Source organism: Mercenaria mercenaria, chromosome 7, assembly GCF_021730395.1.
Source record: "Mercenaria mercenaria strain notata chromosome 7, MADL_Memer_1, whole genome shotgun sequence".
NCBI classification, from domain to species: domain Eukaryota; kingdom Metazoa; phylum Mollusca; class Bivalvia; order Venerida; family Veneridae; genus Mercenaria; species Mercenaria mercenaria.
In genome coordinates, this window is record NC_069367.1 from 86,823,945 (window position 1) to 86,845,458 (window position 21,514).

Consider the following 21,514-nt stretch of genomic DNA (forward strand, 5'->3'; position numbering starts at 1 on the left):
AGGCAATAAAATTTATGATTCTCTGACTATAATTAGGCTACATGTCAAGTCTACAGGGGTTTTATGGACCCTTATCAGACTGGACCAGACAGGATCTTGTATATTGGGGATTAAAAAGTCTGGTATTTGGGGGGTGGGGGTCACTTATATAGGAGATTTTCTTTGCCTTTAAGCAGCAATATATTTATATCTTTTAGAAATGTTTTTTTTTCTGTAGAATTTTTAGGTAATTAGTACTGTGATTGCAATATATCTATGGCTTTACAAGACTGTCAAAACACTTTGTCACAAAAATATTTTTCAGAAAAAATGTGTTTATCAGAAGTATGTCCTCAGAAACACACATGCATGAATCATGATCAGTGACCACACTGCAGAATAGATTGGGATTACAGAGAGACATCATCAAACAGATCACATATGTTTCAATATGGTAAATATTTTAACAAACACTGCAATTAGTGTTAAATTGGATAATCACTGTGTACTTTTGATTTTTAATTACTTCCCTTTTTGCATTTCCTTGTGAAAGCTATTGGAATATGATATATCCAGGATATATAAATGATACAATACTGTCTGCTATCTTGCATTCAAGCTAGATCACCTGAAATTGATCAACTTAAATCGTATTGCTGCATGCTTATAGGACTGTCAAATCTTGAAAGCAACAGCAAAGACCCAAGCCCTAAGGTTGTATTTTTTACAACATTGGTGCCAATCAATTTGGGTGATTTTCCAATTTTAGTAGCTACGTACTCTGGCAAAAGATAGAGTTGACAAAAGCTTATGGAACAATTAAATACAAACTGAAACTGACTTCTGTGATAACAGTTAATATAGATAATCTTATATTGTTTTAATTATTATTATATTAATGATTAGGGATTTATGATTGTATTTACATGTATGTATGTTGTCATTTTCAGAAATTGTTGGAATGAAGTTCCCAAACATGACTCCATCGCTTCTGAAGCTGCCTAAAACCAACAGAACACAAAAAATGTTTGATTTTTTTGTTCTTGTTGTATAAACTGTCAATAAATTATTATTTAATAAATTTTGAACTTGAAAAGAAGTAATTATTATTTTTATCAAGAAATTTCCTGGGATCCTGGTTTTCTTAGATTTTCCTGGGATCCTGGTGTTCCAAGACTTTCCTGGTTACCAGGTAGATTCTAGGATTTTCCTGGGTACCAGGTAGATTCCAGGATTTTCCTGGTTACCAGGTAGATTCCAGGATTTTTTATTTCTAGGTCATCCTGGAATATTCCTGTTCCAATACCGCACCTGGTATTTTCCTGGTCCCAGGACCAGGCGTTTCCTGAGAAATTCCCAGGAATATTTCCCAGGAATTTCTTAGGAAATTCCCAGGATATTCCTGGGAATTTCTGCACAGGTTGTGCAGACAAGATCAAAATAGTTAATTCTGGCTCTTTCAGGGGTCATAACTCTGGAACTCACAAAGGGATCTGGCCAGTTCAAAAAAGGAACCAAGATATTATGGTGATACAAGTTGTGTGCAAGTTTGGTTAAAATAAAATCATTAATGAAACCCCTATGGTGCAGACAAGAAATTGTTGACATACAAAAATAGCAAATTCTGACCCTTTAAGGGGCAATAACTCTAGAACCCCTTGATGAGATCTGGCCAGTTTTCGAAAGGAACCGAGATATCATGCCAATACCAGTTTTGTACAAGTTTAATCAAAATTGCTTGCTAAATGTGGTCTCTATAGTGTGGACGGAGGGACGAAGGGCGATCACAAAAGCTCACCCTGTCACTATGTGACAGGTGAGCTAAAAAGCAATTTTGGTATACAAATCTCTAAATAACTTAAGCCCACAATATATGACAGACAAATTTAGAAGAAGTACCAATACAGCTCTTAGATCAACAACAAACCAATTACTGTATTTATCTAAGCTCGAACTTGAAATCTTTAGGAAGTCCCTGACATATGCTGGGCCAAAGATTTGAAACAATATTCCATTTCATGTGGGAACAACAGAAAACTTAACTTCAGTTAAGAAGATGTATTTAACTCGGAAGTTCTCTGGTGCAATTTAATGATATAGTCTGTGTTGAATTGTCTGAAAATAAGTTTGTGATTTTTTTTGCTATATTTTACGAAGTTGTGTTTTTTTTAAAGTTTAAACATGGGAGGGGATCCAACATATATATTCCCAAATGGGCACCGCTTAAAATCATATGTTGTGCTTCCGGTAGTACATATGTGGTAAACATTTCACAGAAAAATATGTGAGATTTTTTTTATTTTTGATTGAATATTGTGAAAATGACATTGTTTTGCCAAAAAATCGCGATGCAGTGCAACCGAGTATACATTACCTAGCATGTAAGTGCATTAATTTTACCTTACCTGAATTTGTAGAAATGACAGAGAAAAACGTATCCTCCACATTCTATGTGGAAATATACGAGGGAGGATATGCTGCAAGGTACTCAGTCATATAATCAGAACATAGCTGCGTCTGGTAGGTAACTTAATCAAATTAATGGCCCAGGACATATTTCATAATTTAATGACCATGCTCAGTTATAATCACACAATTTTTGACCGAGTGCCTTGTTCCCTCCTATATTGCCACAAATTATATAGGTCTAGCTTGCGAAGTTACTGCTGAGTTCAACACAAGTAAGTGCCAGGTCCCTAATATCTTATGTATTGGAGCGACCGGACCAATAGTTCTGTATCGGGCAAACTGAAATTACCTCTTGAATTGAAATCCAAGACCCAAAAGTATTATAGTACATTTTATTTTCGAGTACGTTGCCCGAGACAGATATTTTGCTCTATAACTCAGTTCACGGACAGACAATTTCCACAGTTAAAGATGCAAAATACCACTGAAGATATATATATAGAGGCGCACATGAACAAATAAAACAAACACGAAAAGACATTCACAGGTCAACACACGTACATAAGCAACACATTAACGCCTTCGGATTTAGGAGAGATGCATTGACCCCTTAGTGGAAATGTTCTACAGCATCATATGTAAGCTTAAAGCTGTGCTCGTATCTAATAAGTTCTCCCTTTAATATACATGTATATAATTTTTGGATGATGTGACATATATTTGGCACGTATTTCCAGTTGGTTTCTTTATCCAGGTACTATTTAAGATCAAAACCTGTGTAGTTCTAAAGTCTAATGCACCACATATGTAGCCCATACACAACATATGTATCCCATTCGGTTTTCCGCCCAAAAACATTTTTCTAGCAAAGTGAATACCATAATTTTCTTTTTCTAGGTGGGGTTTTGCATATGGAACGTTTCGAGGGCAAAATTTAAGCAAACGCAGGGCAATTACAACATATTTCCATCTGTTGATAAAAATGTTGCTAATTTTCAGTCATACCGCTTCACGGAGGATAAGTTTTTCTCTGTCATTTCTACAAATACAGGTAAGGTAAATGCACTTACATGCTGGTTAATGTATATTCGGTTGCACTGCATCGCAATTTTTTTGCAAAACAATGTCATTTCCGCAAAATTCAATCACAAATTAAAAACCTCACCTGTTTTTCTGCGAAATGTTTACCACATATGTACTACCGGAAGCACAACATATGAATTTAAGCGGTGCCCATTTGGGAATACGTATGTTGGATTCCCTCCCGTGTTAAACCCCCAACCTTTCAAAATCCATTGGTAACATTTTTTTATCATCATTTTGGTGGCCATTTTGATTTTTGATTTCTAAAATTTAATGGCCTCCTCAAATTATGCTATTTTCCATTTTTTTACCACTTAAATATCTAAAATGTACTCTATTGCACTTTGTATGTTACATAAATTCTAGAGTGTATTAAACAAGAGTTTAAATGGATCATTTAATTCTTTCTTGTGTTTTTAAAGTGGAGTAATTGGTGCTTAAAGGGAGATAATTCGCTTGTAATGTTATAAATTTAGTATAATTTGCAATATCTTCAAAATACAGATATGACATAAACAAAATACATTTCTTTATATAAAATATGTCTAAATCAACCATACTGTATGTCTTTTAAGATAATCTTTACAATTTAAAACATAGCGATAACATGATGACGAAATAAAGGGAGGCAAAAAGCAAAAATGTGTATTTTCTTCTTGGCATCCTATATTACTGAAATTATTCAATTATCAGCAAAGCAACTGCATTTATTACATTAAATATGTCTAGGTAAACTTTGTGTTTTTTATCAGTATTTATCTTTTTGGTTTAATTAAAAGGGAGATAATTACAAAATGTGAAAAATATATCCAGATATTTTAGAATGAACATTCACACTGTACCATTTTTTCTCCATTTTGGGGCTTCAGTAATGATATACAATGCTTTATTACTAACTTGAATAAAATAAATAGAAAATAGCAGGAAGTAATTTTAAGACAAATGGTTGTTATTGTTATCAAATGTTCATTTTGTGGTGTTACACTTTATTAAATGGCAGCTGTCTCAGAACAATGCATGACTGAGTGCTTAAATGGCCTTCCTTTACCATTCAAAGCTGGACATTGACTTTCAAATCACTTTGCCACCACTTATGTTGGATTGAAATCCTTCAAGTGATGTAAAATTCTTTCAGTTAAGTTAGCAATGCAGCTTTACCGAAGATTATTGGTTCTACCCGGGCATCTGCCCACGCCTATAATGGCAGGCACCTGGGCCTTCCTTTACCTTTCAGAGCTGAAAAATTGCCATATTCCTAAATTGTTTTGGTGGGACATAAACCCTAAAATTAAACAAAACTTCATGGCCCACTTCTTAAAGACAACTCTTAGGTTGTACATATTTATATATGTTTAAAATTTTACATCACATTGACACAGTGCAGGATAAATGGCAACTTTCTATCTGTAACTGTTGAGGAAGACTTATGTGCCCTTCTTGGCATTATTTTGGGCATATGTTGGCACCTGGCTGAACCGCTGTCCTTCCGCAAGCAGGCTGGATGACTCATATGATGACCAAAGCAGGGCTCGAACTCTCAGAGACTATGGTCTAGTGTTTTGATACTGACATCCTTCACCACTTGGCTACAGAGATACCTTGCTAACTGTACTAGACGACCAGTTAGACTGTCAAAAATAAAACATTATTTACATTTCTGTAAAATGTCATGTGTTATTCAATGAGTTAATTATGATTATTTAAAGATACAAGATACAAATTTTATTTAAAGTCGGTGTGTATAGCTATTGACCGACATAAATAACAATAGTATATTTAATAACATAATAAAGATGTAAAAGAGTTACAACATAAGCAAATCAAAGTTTATAAATAGTACATGAGTTATACATACAAAATGGTTTAACCTGAAATACATCTGTTAATCTTGGCCTAGGCCTAAAAGCTAGTAAAAAGCAAATAGATGGTAAAACACTGAACTGAAAAAGAACACTAATGCGTTTTTAGAAAATGGTTCAAGACATCTACCACATCAAATCAGATTTGTTATGGACTGATTAACAGCTGTATTTCAGATGTCAATAAAAGAAGCTTTCTACTTTAGAGCAGACAAAACATGCTACAGACTAAAAAATAAAGCAAATCACTGAGCAACTAAAACATGCATAATTAAATACAAGCAATCAGCACATAAATAATACTGAGTAAACTAAACACAAAATTTTTGACAGAGGGCGGAAAAAGCAAGAGTGAACATAACAGAAATTATATGAGAGTAACAAGAACAAGAGCTGTCACAGGAGACAGCGCGCTCGACTATTTCGATGCTGGATAGTGAAACTGGGCACATCTGAGAAAACTAGAGCTGTCACTGGAGTGTTTAATGACTCCAATTGTGGGTGGAGATATTGCACAATAGCCTGAGTCTATGGAAAAAATATCAACTTAAAGTATTAAGAGGTAAAGATAAAATGTATCAAAACACTATATAAGTATATCCTAAGCAAAAAGGGGCATAATTCATTTAATATTGGTGCCAGAGTTATGCACCTTGTGTAATATAGTGTGGGTGATGATGTTGAACAACTATTTTAAGTTTGAATCAAATCCATTCAGTAATAACAGAGACAGAGTGAAAGTGCATCAAAACTTTAACCTAAAATTCTAAGTAAAAAGGGGGAAAAATTAATGAAAAATTGATGCCAGAGTTATGCACCTTGTGTCATATGGTGTGGGTGATGATGTTGAACAACTATTTTAAGTTTGAATCAAATCAATTCAGTAATAGCAGAGACAGAGTGAAAGTGCATCAAAACTTTAACCTAAAATTCTAACTTAAAAGGGTCCCAGAGTTATGCACCTTGTGTCATATGATAAGGGTAATGATGTTGAACAATTGTTTAAGTCTGAATCAGATCCATTCAGTAATAACAGAGATAAAGTGAAAGTACACCAAAACTTTCACCTGAAATTCTAAGTAAAAAGGGGAATAATTCATGAAAAATTGTGCCAGAGTTATGCATCTTGTGTCATATGATGTGGGTGATGATGCTGAACAACTATTTTATGTTTGAATCAAATCCATTCAGTAATAACAGAGGTAGAGTGAAAGTGCACCAAAACTTTAACCTGAAATTCTAAGTAAAAAGGGGGCATAATTCATGAAAAAATGGTGCCAGAGTTATGCACCTTGCGTCATATGATGTGGGTGATTATGTTGAACAACTATTTTAAGTTTGAATCAAATCCATACAGTAATAACCGAGTAGAGTGCAAGTGCATCAAAACTTTAACCTGAAATTCTAAGTGAAAAGGGGGGATAATTCATAAAATATTGGTGCTGGAGTTATGGCCCTTCTGTCAGATGATGTGGATGATGAGGAGGAATAAGTATTTTAAGTTTGAATCAAATTCATCAAGTAATTACAGAGATAAGTTGAAAAAAGAGAAAGTACACCAAAACTTCAACCAAGGTGGGGACGCAGAAAGACGCAGAGTAGGATAGCTCTCCTTATACTTCGTATAGTCAAGCTAACAAAGCAAACACTGAGTACACTAGAAAAAAGACCATATTGGTTGACAGAAGGCGGGAAAAGCAAGAACTGAAAAATAACAAAAATAATTTAATTAGAGCAACAAGAGCGTCTACAATTCTGCCTGTCCCACGAGCTAATCAGACTCCGGAACTGATTTAGCCCCGTAACATCTCCAAAATGTTAGGGCAATGAGTTCCAGAGTCTGAGCACCGCGGAACGGAAAGATTTGAGACCATATCTTGTGCTTCTTACCTGTGGGATTTCAGCAGTGTTGGTGTATCTAAAAGAATAAGAATTTTTTTTTATTTTAACTAAATCATGAAGATAAGATGGTGACTGCTTGTTAATTATCTTGAAAGTTTCTATTATAGCCATATATCTTAACCATCCAATTTTTAAAGTTGGGAGTTGGTATTTACTTAATAGCTCTTCATAATCTGAATGATAAGGTTCTAAAAATAAGGTTCTACATAAGTAGAAATATATTTCCATTCTTTTCTTGCTTTAATGGTTTCCAGTTTTTAACCCTTCATGTCATGTGTTATTCAATGAGTTAATTATGACTATTAAAAAAAAAATAAGGTTCTACATAAGTAGAAAGATATTTCTCTTCCAATCTTGCATTAATGGTTTCCAGTTTTTAACCGTTATGATGCTGGATAGAATTGAATCTGCCTTTGTGACAAGTTTAGATATTGATCAGCCTGCATATCTGTGCTGTCTGATCAAGATCTGCACTGTCAGCTATTCGGTCAGTATTTTTTATGTAAAAACCCCTTTTAACAGTTAATGGCACTGTCCAGATTGAATTTATTTATTTTATTGTGTTGGGTTTAACGTTGCACCAATGCAATTATAGGTCATATGGCAACTTTCCAGCTTTAATGGTGGAGGAAGACCCCGGGTGCCCCTCCGTGTATTATTTTATCACGAGCAGGCACCAGGGTAAAATCACTGACCTTCTGTAAGCCAGCTGGATGGCTTAATCACATGAAGAATTCAACGCCCCGAGTGAGGCTCGAACCCACATCGATGAGGGGCAAGTGATTTGAAGTCAGCGACCTTAACCACTCGGCCACGGAGGCCCCTGTCCAAACTGAAAGATGGATGTATTCATTATAGAAATTTAGCAGAGTAAGGGTTAATACATGAAGTAAATTATTTACATATAACTGGGTATTCAATTTGTTTGTCAACATCCTTTTAAATGTAGAAAAAAATTTGACATTAAAACTGGACAAAGATGAATGATATCTAATTACAAAAGAGGACCAAAGGCGTTGAATTTGGAAGAATTAAGTGAAGTACCAATGTAAAACTCGGTGATGTTCAGCCATGTTTACATGTATTTAATTGTAAGTGGTAGCGCTCAAAAATGCAATTTTTCCTCAAAAAATGTTATAATAAGGCCTTTTTAAGGACTCATTCATTGGGTGATTGTAATACTTAAGTTCTCTTTTTGCAACTGTTAATATTCAATTGTCTGAAGATATTGGATTAAATAAGACTGAACTCATCAGATTCAAAAAGAACACAAATGTTTCTGTGTGTGAAAAATATATCATTTTGTAGTTAAACTGCATGTATTTATTCGCACTTTGACTGATACCTTCCATAGCACAACAATGGATTTCTAATTCATACACATTTTGTAGATGTCTGGGACTATAATAGTTACAGTTAGAATGAAAGAGTTATCAGATACAGCGAGTGTGTGAAGGAAAGGGGTGAGATGGAATTCGTCATATTTCATACAGATATGCTTATCTTAATCCAAATTTAGATGCACACATGTTACACCCACAAGTTCATATGCTGAAATTTGGCTATTAACAATGCTTGTTTTTGTAAAGCTGCAGAAGGATTATTAAAGTCATATCTTAATATTATACTTAAAGTAAATCAAAACTGCTAGTGTTAATTTATATTGCCTTCTACAACAGTATCCCAGTATGTAGATGTCATTTAAGGTCACTATCATATTTTATTTGTAGCAGGCTTCCTGTATTAGATTTTGGAAAAGCTGTACTCGTACATGTAAAAAGTGTTCTAGTGACAATGATGTTCAAATGAAAAGAAAATCAGAAACAACTCTAATTTCATCACCATTATCCATATTTGTGTTTTCTTACACTACAATAGGTATTCATTACAACAGGGACTTTTTTTTCTACATCCTGTCAATTCAGATTTATACATACAATGTCTTTAGATACCATGTTTAAGATGAATGTCTGAAGGATGTATTTGGATAAATATACTATTTCTTTTACAGAATGACCATATTTTACCATTTAAAAAATTAGATGTATAAAAAAGATTTTCTACCTGTAATTTCAATTGAAAATTATATTTTTCATGCATATAAAATCAATACTTTATTCAAACTTTAAAGAAACCTTATAAATACAATCCTTTACTATTTAGAAATATAAATTTCTTTTTCTTAATTAGAGAAACAAGTTTTGAAGGCTAGATGGAATATTATTAAGGGCAAACTAACTGAAATATAGCAGCCATTTTGAAATTCAAGATGGCCGCCACATTAATGGCCGAAAAAAATGTTACCAATTGATCAGGTCAGCATGACGACACATCCGGAGCAACCGATTATGCAAATTACCTTGGAGGTAAAAGCAGGACCCTGCAATTCATAGCGAATTAACTAGCGGTGTGGATTGTGAGGTTTTTATTTTCAAATAAAACTAATCAAGTGTCATTTTTTTATCATCTGCAATCCTTACGCTAAGGTACAATCTATATATTTTTCCAAAAATGTATGGTTTTTGTTTTTAAAACGGTCTGGAGAAAAGTGACAGATTATGTATTGTCAGCTCTTCAGCACTACGGATCAGTTATAATTGAAACAAGTTCCCAAGCTTATTCAACATTTTCTCAGTTAGTATATATACATATTAAGGTATTAGGTCACTAATAGTAATGTTTACAAAATGGCCTTTGCTTGGTATATTCTGAAAGGTAACCGTGTTTTGCAAATTTTAAACAACTTTTACCGTGCCGTTTCTAAAAATTTTGAATAACTTATGGTATCTCCTCAAGCTCAAGTAGAGACAAATTTCAAAGTGATAGCCATTATCCAAAATGTTTGCAGAGAACTCATTTTACCATTAATTTCAATAGAAGAAACATCAAACTATTGGTAAACAATTATAAAACGCAATATAAAAATGTCAATACAGGGAAACACCGCTCGCTCGAGCATCGATGACTCGAGCACCCGGGCTCGCTCGAGCAATTCATGTGGTCCCGGCCAATTTCCTTCTATTTTCTATGTGATATTACCATGGCTGGGTCGAGCATCGATAACTCGATCGCTCGAGCATGACACCTGGTCCCTGTGTATTAATTTACTCTTTGTTACTTCTGGCTAACTCGAGCAGAGGTGTCAAAATTTTTCACACCTTCGGCGGTCAGAATGTGTCGGTTAATTAAACATTTTCACACACTGTTGAAATTGCGTAGTCTATTCCCAGACTATCTTAAATGTTTGTTTGTCGGTATAGTTGATCTTATGATGAGAATAATTATTGATAAAATCTTAAAGAAAAGTTTTATTGATCAAATGTCGATCAATTACTGATTACTTAAAGCATCTTGTCTGCGGGATCGAGAAGATAGTTATGAGATCTTAGTATTTTAATCAGCAATTGTTTGCATGCAAATGAAGGAAATAATATAGCCGTTTCATAAAATTCAGACGATAATTATGATATGCACTTGTTGATGAATAAAAAAAAATCTTTGTTGTTTCTTCACATGTGCCATTTACAAATTATATATTGAAACGTCTATCAATAGATAACGTTTGTAATACGTTTGTTTTTGAAAAATGTCACAAGTATGTTATTATTACGCATTACCGTTTACTCTGCAAACGGTCCCAATGACAGTTGGTAAAACAAACTTTAGTTTTCTTCGTATGTTGGGCAATGTTTGGGTCGCTCGAAACCATGGATAACTCGAGCATTTTGCTCATCCCCTTGCGACCTCGAGCGAGCGGTGTTTTACTGTATCATTTTTTCTTCTTTTTTCTATGGTGCCTCAAGTAAACGGATTTAATGAGACAGGATTCATACTTCAACACTGAAAAAACAAGGTCGATTGATGTGTTTCTGTTTTGAATTTTGCTTACTCCATTTAAAAATAACCTTAGGGAAGATGTAAAACCTACCTAAATTTCTTCCACAATATATAATCTAAGAGTGAAAGCAAAATAGAGAACTTTCACCGTGCGTAACTCAAAATTTTTAAAGACTTGTACCTCTACCTCATCTGTTTAAGTAGTAAATTCTCTTTGAACACCAAGAAATCGCTTATATAAGATTCATTTTTTTCCGTTTTTGTACAAAAAATCAATAATAAGTAATAATAATAATAATAATGACTTTATAAGTCTTGAAAGAAGTAAAAACTTACTAGTAAAAAAGAAAAATAAGGAAATAAAAAAATTGGTCCGAGTAGGGCTTGAACCTACGTCCCCATAAGAATTGCAGTCAAAGTAGGTTTATGGTAGGAATTGAATACTCTTCAAAAAGGAGGTTCTCTATTAGTGATCTAATACCTTAAACTAATACAAATACAAATACATGGCATTTATATAGCGCAAAAATTATAAAATATTCTATTGCGCTTTACAATTACATAACATACATTTAAAATATATACATACAAAATATGAACAGGATTCTAGAAGTTAGATTTAGAGATTTGGACATGTATAAATACTATTTTACACCACTTCTGATAATTCATGAAACTGCCTAAATAAATGTGTTTTCAGTTTTGATCTAAAGCTGGCTTCAGACTGAATGTTTTTCAGATTAGGTAGATCGTTCCACCATTTTGGACCGACGACTGCCATAGATCTGTCTGCTAATTTTGTTTGCCGTCTAGGGATGTTAAAGTTAGTGTCACTTTGTGAGCGAAGTCTGTATCATTGTCGAGTAGGTATAAACATTTCCCTTAGATATACTGGAGCTGTACCATTGATGACACGGAAGACTATTACTAAGACTTTGAACATGACTCTAGCCTTAACTGGAAGCCAGTGTAGTTCTTTCAGAAGTTCGGCGCTTGGTTGTTCATAGGAAGCATTCCCCGACTACTCTAGCGGCATGATTTTGGACTCACTGTAGTTTATTGATTTGGTAGGCTGGAATTTCTGTAAATAAACTGTTGCAGAAGTCAATGTGAGAATGAACCAATCCATGCACTAATGATTCAGTTGACTTCTGTGTGAGATGTTTCTGTATAGCCCTAAGGTTTCGTAACTGTACATGAGCTATCTGACACTTTTTCTGAATGTGATGGTCAAAGTTGAGTGTATTGGTCATAGTTACACCCAGGTCTCTGACATGATCGACGCATTTTACGTCACACCCATAACTGAACTAAATAGATCTATCTGTGAACATAACATTTTTTTTTATTCAACTTCTTTGCTTAAAATCGTAGCAGTTGTTTCTTTTGGAGAATCTTTTAAGTGTCTTGATTTTTTTTTTCAAGTAATCAAGAAAGAACAAATCAAATAAATTAGTAAATTAATTTTCTGCTTTTTTTTGTGTCTTTTTAAAATAAGCCGATTTTATAAATGTTTTAATGCTCTGAAATAATTATATTGTTGTCTTTTTCTGAAATGTACTTTGTGCGATATATTTTATTTAGTTTTATGTAAAATGCTATAATGTCGAGGTACATTACGTATGAAGGTCATTTAAATAAAGTTTGAAAACTTATACTTTATTCTCTATATAACATTTTTTTTTTTAAGAAATGTCCTTCCAGTCAGAAGTTAGTTTTGTGAATTGATTTTAAAATTTCAAATGAATTATATGCTCGGGCATGTGTTTTTTATGTAGTGGCTCTATTAATCCTTTTGTCAACTGACATGCAAATAACAACAAATGTGCATCTTCCAAATATCATAAGACCCTAAAGGCATACATCAAACGGATAAGACAGGAAATTACCATAAGGCCCCGAAGGGGTACATTAGAGGGATAAAACAAACAGGAAACACTCTATTAATTAGTGATAGTCATTAGGAACTGGTCAAAACTGGTTTTCATTAATATACCACATACCAAAGAAGTATAAAATACACAGAATGGCAACTGGCTGTAATCTCGCGTGAGCTCGTGTCAGAGCGTGATTCGGCGTTATCTTACTAAAACAAACATCGGCGAGCTTGGAGTTACAATTTGTACCTTTAAAACTACATTTAAAATACATGTTAGCTTCTAAAACAAAATTAGTTTAATGTGAAATGGTCTTAAGACACAAAGTACACGTTTTTTCTTTGCCATCGAAAGAAGCGTGGTCATACGGTGATAATTATTTTACCGATGAATAATTGCTTTTGCATACAAAATGGCGCGTGGAGAAAGCGCCACTTCCGGTAAACGAGATCTCGTTTTTTTGTCACGGGAGGTTGGCGAGATTTGCTCTATGCCTTTCAAGTTGCCAATCTATTTATATTTATAGCTCTTTGCACATACTGATTGGTTTCCATAGTGATTTATGACTGGAATGAATGCTTTAATTTTGTGGTATGTGGAAGCAGTCAATGTGTGACAGTCTAACAATTAACAAAAAATATGGATATTGAAAACTATAAGATATGACTAAAATTATTCTAGACAAAACGTGCAAATTATCGTTCTTAATTGACGATTAATCAGAGATCAGTATTTTCGTAAAAAGAAGTCATCAATTTATTGATACGTTCTGGCTTTTCGTAAAAAGAAACTAGCATGCAGTTATTATATATATCATTTTATCTCCACGTGTAACACAGTAGCTCTAGATGTCATAATTTACATTTAAAACAATTGTAACATATAAAAAAACCTTTGTGTTATAAATGCAGATAAGATCTTCTATTGTGATCCTGATACGCTTCAAGGGAGAAAAAAATCCCTTCTCCAGTAATTACTAAGCTTTAAATTATGACACCTCTCATTAAATCTCACACAAATCAGAATTTTGGTAAGGTGCTGATTTGAATTAAGTGGTGACACAATCACTTTTGACACTGCAGAAGGTGTCTGGCTTTCAGAGGTATTTTAATGGCAGGCTGCAAAATAGAACCAGAAAAGTGAAACGAATGGAGAAACCTAATTAGATGAGCTAGATTTTCTGTTTTATTTATTATTAAAAGACCTCCGATTTTTTAAATTATAATTTTCATCTAGTCCGTCACAAATATGAGACCTAATGTAGCTTACACGGATCAATGATGGATCAATGATGAATATCACGTCTGGAACCTAAAAAAGAAAGATTTCTTTCTCGGGAGTGATTTCTGGAACATCATGCTACATTATAAATTTGCTGACTTATTAATATTGCCAAAATTTTTACTTTAAACAAAGAAAAACAACCAGCACTAGTGAAACATGAAACGCTTTTCAATTACAATTTAGCGTTTGCTGTCACCTCCGCTTGTTGCTACGCAACGCGATACGCTGAAGTGTCTGGATATCCGACCTGATCAATGGAATTCTTAAAAAATATCACAAAAGCTTTCATAAATACATAACTTTTCAAAATATAGGAAAAAAATCACAGGATTACAATTTGTTTGTTTGTTTGTTTTGGGTTTAACGCCGTTTTTTCAACAGTATTTCAGTCATGTAACGGCGGGCAGTTAACCTAATCAGTATTCCTGGATTCTGAACCAGTACAAACCTGTTCTCCACAAGTAACTGCCAACTTCCCAACATGATTAATCAGAGATTACAATTTGACACAGACTAGTTGACACAGACTAGTATCCCATCTATAACACTATCATATTTTATTCTTTATTAGATTTTGGAAAAGCTGTACTCATAAATGTAAACAAGAAAATGAAGTACTGCCATGCAATACAAAGTCCCCTACTGGAAGGTGACTATAATTACCTCAGTAACAACTAAGGAAAGTTAATCTTAAAAAAAAAAAAAAAAAAAAAAAAAAAAAATCCAAAAAAAAAAAAAAATATTGTAAGTCTACACAAAAATCCTTACCAGGTAGGGATTGGTCAAAATACACCTCAAAATTGGATGTAACATGGATGTTGTACTACAGAAAAGTGGTCTCGATTTTTCACTACGACTAGTAATGAAAAAGTTACAATAAAAGCTATTTATAGTAACAATAAAGGGAAGTAATTCTAAAGAAGGGACCTGCGCATGACACTTCGCCTCATGATGGTGTATAATTGTGCCAATATACATCAAAATCCCTCCATGCATGAAGAAGAAATGCTCAAGACAAATTCATTTTTATATCTGACATTTGGCCTCTAAGTGTGACCTTGACCTTAGACCTAGGGCCTGGGGTTTGCGCATGATATGTTGTCTCATCCAGGGAAATATATTTCCCAACTGATATTTAAATCCTATTTTGCATGACAAAGTTATAGACCGGACAGGAAAGAAATCCTATTGACTTTTGATCTCAAACTGTGACCTTGACCTTTGAGCTAGGGGTCCAGATTTTGCGCATGACATGTCGTCTCATCATAAGGAACATTTGTGCCAAGTAATATTAAAATCCCTTCATTGATGGCAAAGTTATGGACCGGACAGGAAAAAAGCCCTATTGACCTCTTGACCCCTAATTGTGACCTTGACCTTTGAGTCAGAAAACAACTCTAATTTCATCACCATTATCCATATTTGTGTTTTCTTACACTACAATAGGTAAAAAGTATCACATAAGCTTTCATAAAAACATAACTTTTCAAAATATAGGGGAAAAAATCACAGGATTACAATTTGACACAGTCCATACAAAACTCTTTACTAGGTAGAGATATGTCAAAATACATCTAAAAATTCAATGTAACATGCATGTTGTATCACAGAAAAGTCTACGGCCAGTAATAAAAAAGTAACAATATAATCTATTTATAGTAAAAACAAAGTGAAGTAATTCTTAAAAAAAGGGTGCCTCATGGCAATGAACATTTGTGCCAAGTTACATCAAAATCTCTCCATGCATGGAAAAGAAATGCTCTGGACAAAATCATTCTTAAATTTAACCTTTGACCTCTAAGTATGACCTTGACCATAAACCTAGAGACCTGGTCCTTGTGCAAGACAATCCGTCTCATAGTGGTGAATATTTGTGTCAAGTTTCATCAAAATCCCTCCATGCATGAAAAAGAAATGCTCCAGACATAGTCATTTTTGTATCTTGACCTTTGGCCTCTAAGTGTGACCTTGACATTAGACATAGGACCTGGGTTTTGCGCATGACACGTCTCATCCAGGGAAATATTTGTGCCAAATGATATTTAAATCATGCCTTGCATGACAAAGTTATAGACCGGACAGGAAAAAAATCCTGTTGACATTTGATCTCAAAGTGTGACCTTGACCTTTAAGCCAGGGTTCTGGGTGTTGCACACGACTTGTCATCTCATCATGGGGAACATTTGTGCCAAGTAATATTAAAATCCCTTCATGGATGGAAGTTATGGACCGGACAGGAAAAAAGCCCTGTTGACACTTGACCTCCAATTGTGACCTTGACCTTTGAGCTAGAGATCTGGGTCTTGCGCATGACATGTCTCCTCATGGGTAACATTTGTGCCAAGTGATATTAAAATCTTTTCATGAATGACATAGTTATGGACTGGACATGAAGCAGACCCTGTTCATGCCATGTTAATGTTAGACTGCTAAGTGTGACCTTGACCTTTTAGCTAGGGGTCTGAAAGTTGGGCATGACACATTGTCTTATTATGAGGTGCATTTGTGCCAAGTAATATCAAAATCCCTTCATGAATGGGAGAGTTATGGACCAGACAGGAGAAAGCCCTGTTGACCTTTGACCTCCAATTGTGACCTTGACCTTTGAGGTAGGGGTCCAGGTCTTGCGCAGGACACGTCGTCTCCTCATGTGTAACATTTGTGCCAAGTGATATTAAAATCCCTTAATGATTAACAGAGTTATGGACCAGACACCAAGCAGACCCTGTTCATGCCATGCTAACATTGGACTGCTAAGTGTGACCTTGATCTTTAAGCTAAGGGTCTGAAAGCTGGGCATGACGCATCATCTTATTATGAGGTACATTTGTGCCAAATGATATTAAAATCCCTTCATGGATGGGAGTGTTATGGTCTGGACAGGAGAAAAGCCCTGTTGGCATTTGACTTCCAATTGTGACCTTGATCTTTGAGGTAGGGGTCCGGGTTATGCGCAGGATATGTCGCCTCCTCATGGGTAACGTTTGTGCCAAGTGATATTAAAATCCCTTTATGAATGACAGAGTTAGGACCGGACACGAAGCAGACCCTTTTCATGCCATGCTAACATTTGACTGCTAAGTGTGACCTTGACTTCTGAGCTAGGGGTCTGAAAGTTGGGCATGACACATTGTCTTTTTATGAGGTACATTAGTGCCAAGTAATATTAAAATCCCTTCATGGATGGGAGAGTTATTGACCGGACAGGAGAAAAGCCCTGTTGACATTTGACTTCCAATTGTGACCTTGACCTTTGAGGTAGGGGTCCAGGTCATGTGCAGGACATGTCGTCTCCTCATGAGTAACATTTATGCCAAGTGATATTAAAATCCCTTAATGAATGACAGAGTTTTGACCGGACACGAAGCAGACCCTGTTCATGCCATGCTAACATTTGAATGCTAAGTGTGACCTTGACTTTTGAGCTAGGGGTCTGAAAGTTGGGCATGATACATCGCCTTATTATGAGGTACATTTGTGCCAAGTAATATTAAAATTCCTTCATGGATGGCAAAGTTATGGACCGGACAGGAGAAAAGCCCTGTTGACATCTGACTTCCAATTGTGACCTTGACCTTTGAGGTAGGGGTCCGGTCTTGCGCATGACATGTTGTCTCCTCATGGGTAACATTTGTGCCAAGTGATATTAAAATCCCTTAATGAATGACAGAGTTATGGACCGGACACAAAGCAGACCCTGTTCATGCTATGCTAACATTGGTCTGCTAAGTGTGACCTCGACCTTTAAGCTAGGGGTCTGAAAGTTGGGCACGACACATCGTCTTATTATGAGGTACATTTGTGTCAAGTAATATTAAAATTCCTTCATGGATGGGAGAGTTATGGACCAGACAGGAGAAAAGCCCTGTTGACCTTTGACTTCCAATTGTGACCTTGACCTTTGAGGTAGGGGTCCGGGTCTTGTGCATGACACGTCGTCTCATCATGTGGAACATTTGTGCCAAGCAATATTAAAATCCCTTCATGGATGAGAGTTATGGACCGGACAAGAAATTGCGAACGGAAGGAGGGACGGAATGACAAAATGACGTAAAAGCGCATTCCTATAGTCCCCGAAACTGCTTTTCAACCAGTAGGGGACTAATAAAGGGTAATAATAAAAGAATATGTTTCAAGGGAGATCTGAAAATAAAAGAAGTTCGGCACTGTGATTGATATAGAGAAATATCTCACTGATATTTTTCTGTATTTCACCAGTTAGCATAAAATAAAGTATTACATCCTTTGTAAATATTGTAACATATCAAGTATCTGGTGGCCCACTTGGAAGATTGGATAATTCAAATGTGTTAGCCTCATAAAATAAAGTCATTATTATTATTATCACTATGATGAATGGATGATGTTATTATATCATCCTGTTCAGTTTGTGACACATCCAGTTTTTAAAAAAGAATATTTAGAAAAAATAAAATAACTCTGAAAAAATGTATTACATGTAATACCAAACGGGAAGTGTTAATAAAAACAAAAATGTATTTACAGAACAGACAAAAAAAAATCCAAATTGTTATTCTTGGTTACTGTCATGCAACACTATATTGTTGTAAAAAAATCTTCTACGTTTATAACCTTAATAAATCCACTTGTGAATATACCGGTAGAAAGAATTCTTATGATTGCATAATTTCAATTTATTGAAATTTCGAAATTCCAGTATGATGAACACCATGAATTTTTAAAATAAAAAGTCATACACATTGTTATTTTCGGCCACATATTAAGTCATTCATTGAAACAGTTAAACTTCAACAATACTTATGCATTTACTATCATTTAAATTTATGATTTAGACATAATTGGTATTTACAAAACAAATTCTATTTCTTAAGAGAATACAATATTCCTTTGTATTATTTCACATTAACTTTTTAACACCGTAGCCAATGGAGCTACGGACTTCCAATTTTTTGTAGCCAGACAGAATTTTTCATAGCCACCCTAATTTTTCGCTCAAGAATGAACAAGACTTTCATTCTAGTAATATATTTTATTTAATTTTTTTCAATATACTGTTGCTATGAAACGAGATTTAAACAGCTTTGTAGACAAGAAGTAGACTGACCAGGGGTCTCGCCAGGCCCATTATTTTTTTGGGGAGATTGTCCAGTTTCCTCTCCCTAAAAACTGATCTAGGTGGGGAACCAAACGGGGAGAATTGGAAGATTTCCATTAATTTTTTATATTTCTACCTCGACACTGGAATTGATTCATGACCATTCATTTTCTTAGTTACATCATTTTACCATACACAGTGATTATTGTTTCAAAACAAAATTCTGAAAAAAAAAAAGTTTTCTGTTCAAGACGGTACTGAATCTAACTAGCCGATTTTTTTTGGTTGTGTAATATATATGAATGCAGGATGAAAAGGGGTTTATTATTAATACAGAGTCACCACTTGTGTGAACAGTTTCTCATTCGAATAAAACTGAAGCAAACTGTGTTGAACCTAGAAGTATACATACCGGTATTCAAATCAATTCATCCATCAAAGTCAGTTTTACGAAGTTAATACCTTACATGCCGTTCTTTTACCATGGATACCAAATAATTGGAGTCTATTATTCCAATTAATTGAATATGTAATTGACAATTTCCTTAGAAAACGACTCCCACATGTTGACAATTAAATGCTAAGTGTCAAAGACGTAACCGCGGCACTGACTGGCCTATAACAATTGCCTCTGGTGAAACCGATAACTTGATTTGCTTTCACACTTCTTGCGAAAAATCTCAAAAGTACCTGAAGTAGGCGGAGCTTAAATTATGCTATCGGTGTGTGTGTGTGTGTGTATTCAGCGCACATTATGACATGGTGCAAATCTTCAAAAGATTAGCGAGTGCGCATCAAAAAAAAACACAAAAAAACTAGAATGTGTCTGTAGGACACAGGGTGTGCCTCCCACTGGTAAATTTGTCACAAATAAGGTGAAATAATTCAAATGTTTGCAGTCTTAATGGGGTATAGCCTCAAAAAAATATGAGAAGGATTCATTATTCTATACCATATACTTTTTGAGCTATGAGCATCAGAAACAAAAAATCCACTACAGTCGAATACCGTTACCTCAATATTGAAGGGACTGTAAAAATTGCATCGACGTATCCGAAGTTCGACGTAACGATATCGACTATCTGGGACTTCTTTGTACTTGTGTCGGACGTCTATATTGTCATTATATCCAATGCTTTTTTCAGAGGGTTTGAAAGGGGAAATAAATGTAAATATGATTTTAATCTTATTGACAAATAAAACATCTTGATTAAATAGTACATACATACATACAACTTTTTAAGTTTTCAAAATATACGTGTAAACATTAGCACTTTTATTCCTTCCTTAAACAAGTCTGAATGCAGAGGTAATGTTCCTAATAGAGAATTCATTTTGACTGTGCTTCGATAACGAAAATTTGCCAGTTAAATATGCATATTGTTACTCAATCCTAAATGGCAGATTTTTACTCCATCAAACAGAAAGATATTTCATCCAAATTAGTATTTATATTGGAAAACAGCTTGCCCGCTGTTTTATAAGACTAATTATTGGGAATTAAATGCAAACTTCCTGACATTTAAATTGGATTAAAGATTAAATAACAAACAATACAAGCACACAAACTAATTTGATTATGATTAATACATTGCCGGAGAACAAAAGGTTGATTTTCACACCTTATAAATAACATGTATTTTTTGAGACGCTTGAAATCGACGAAACCGGATGTAAAAACAGTACAGGTAATTTTTGAACGGGAACTAAAAAAATCTCATCGAGCCTAAACAAAATATCGAGCTATCATATCGAGGTAATAATAAAAAATTTTACATTAAAATATTAGGGAAAAATTGGGACGACCTAAACAAATCGTGCTAACCGGAAGTATCGAGTAACCGATACGAGGTAACGATTCAACTGTATTTTGGCTATTTCATGGGCCATAACTCGTTCATATCATGATAAAGACTCATGCAAGGTTTCATCAATTTATATCAAATACTTTTTGAGCTAGGCGTGTCACAAGGTGAAAATGTGCATTTTTGACTATTTCAGGGGCCATAACTCTAAAACTAGGGGGAAGAGCCAGATGAAAAATAAGGCGGTGCGTAAGTTCATATCATGATAAAGACTCATGCAAGGTTTCATCAATTTATATCAAATACTTTTTGAGCTAGGCGTGTCACAAGGTGAAAATGTCCATTTTTGACTATTTCAGGGGCCATAACTCTAAAAATAGGGGGCGGAGTCAGACAAAAAAT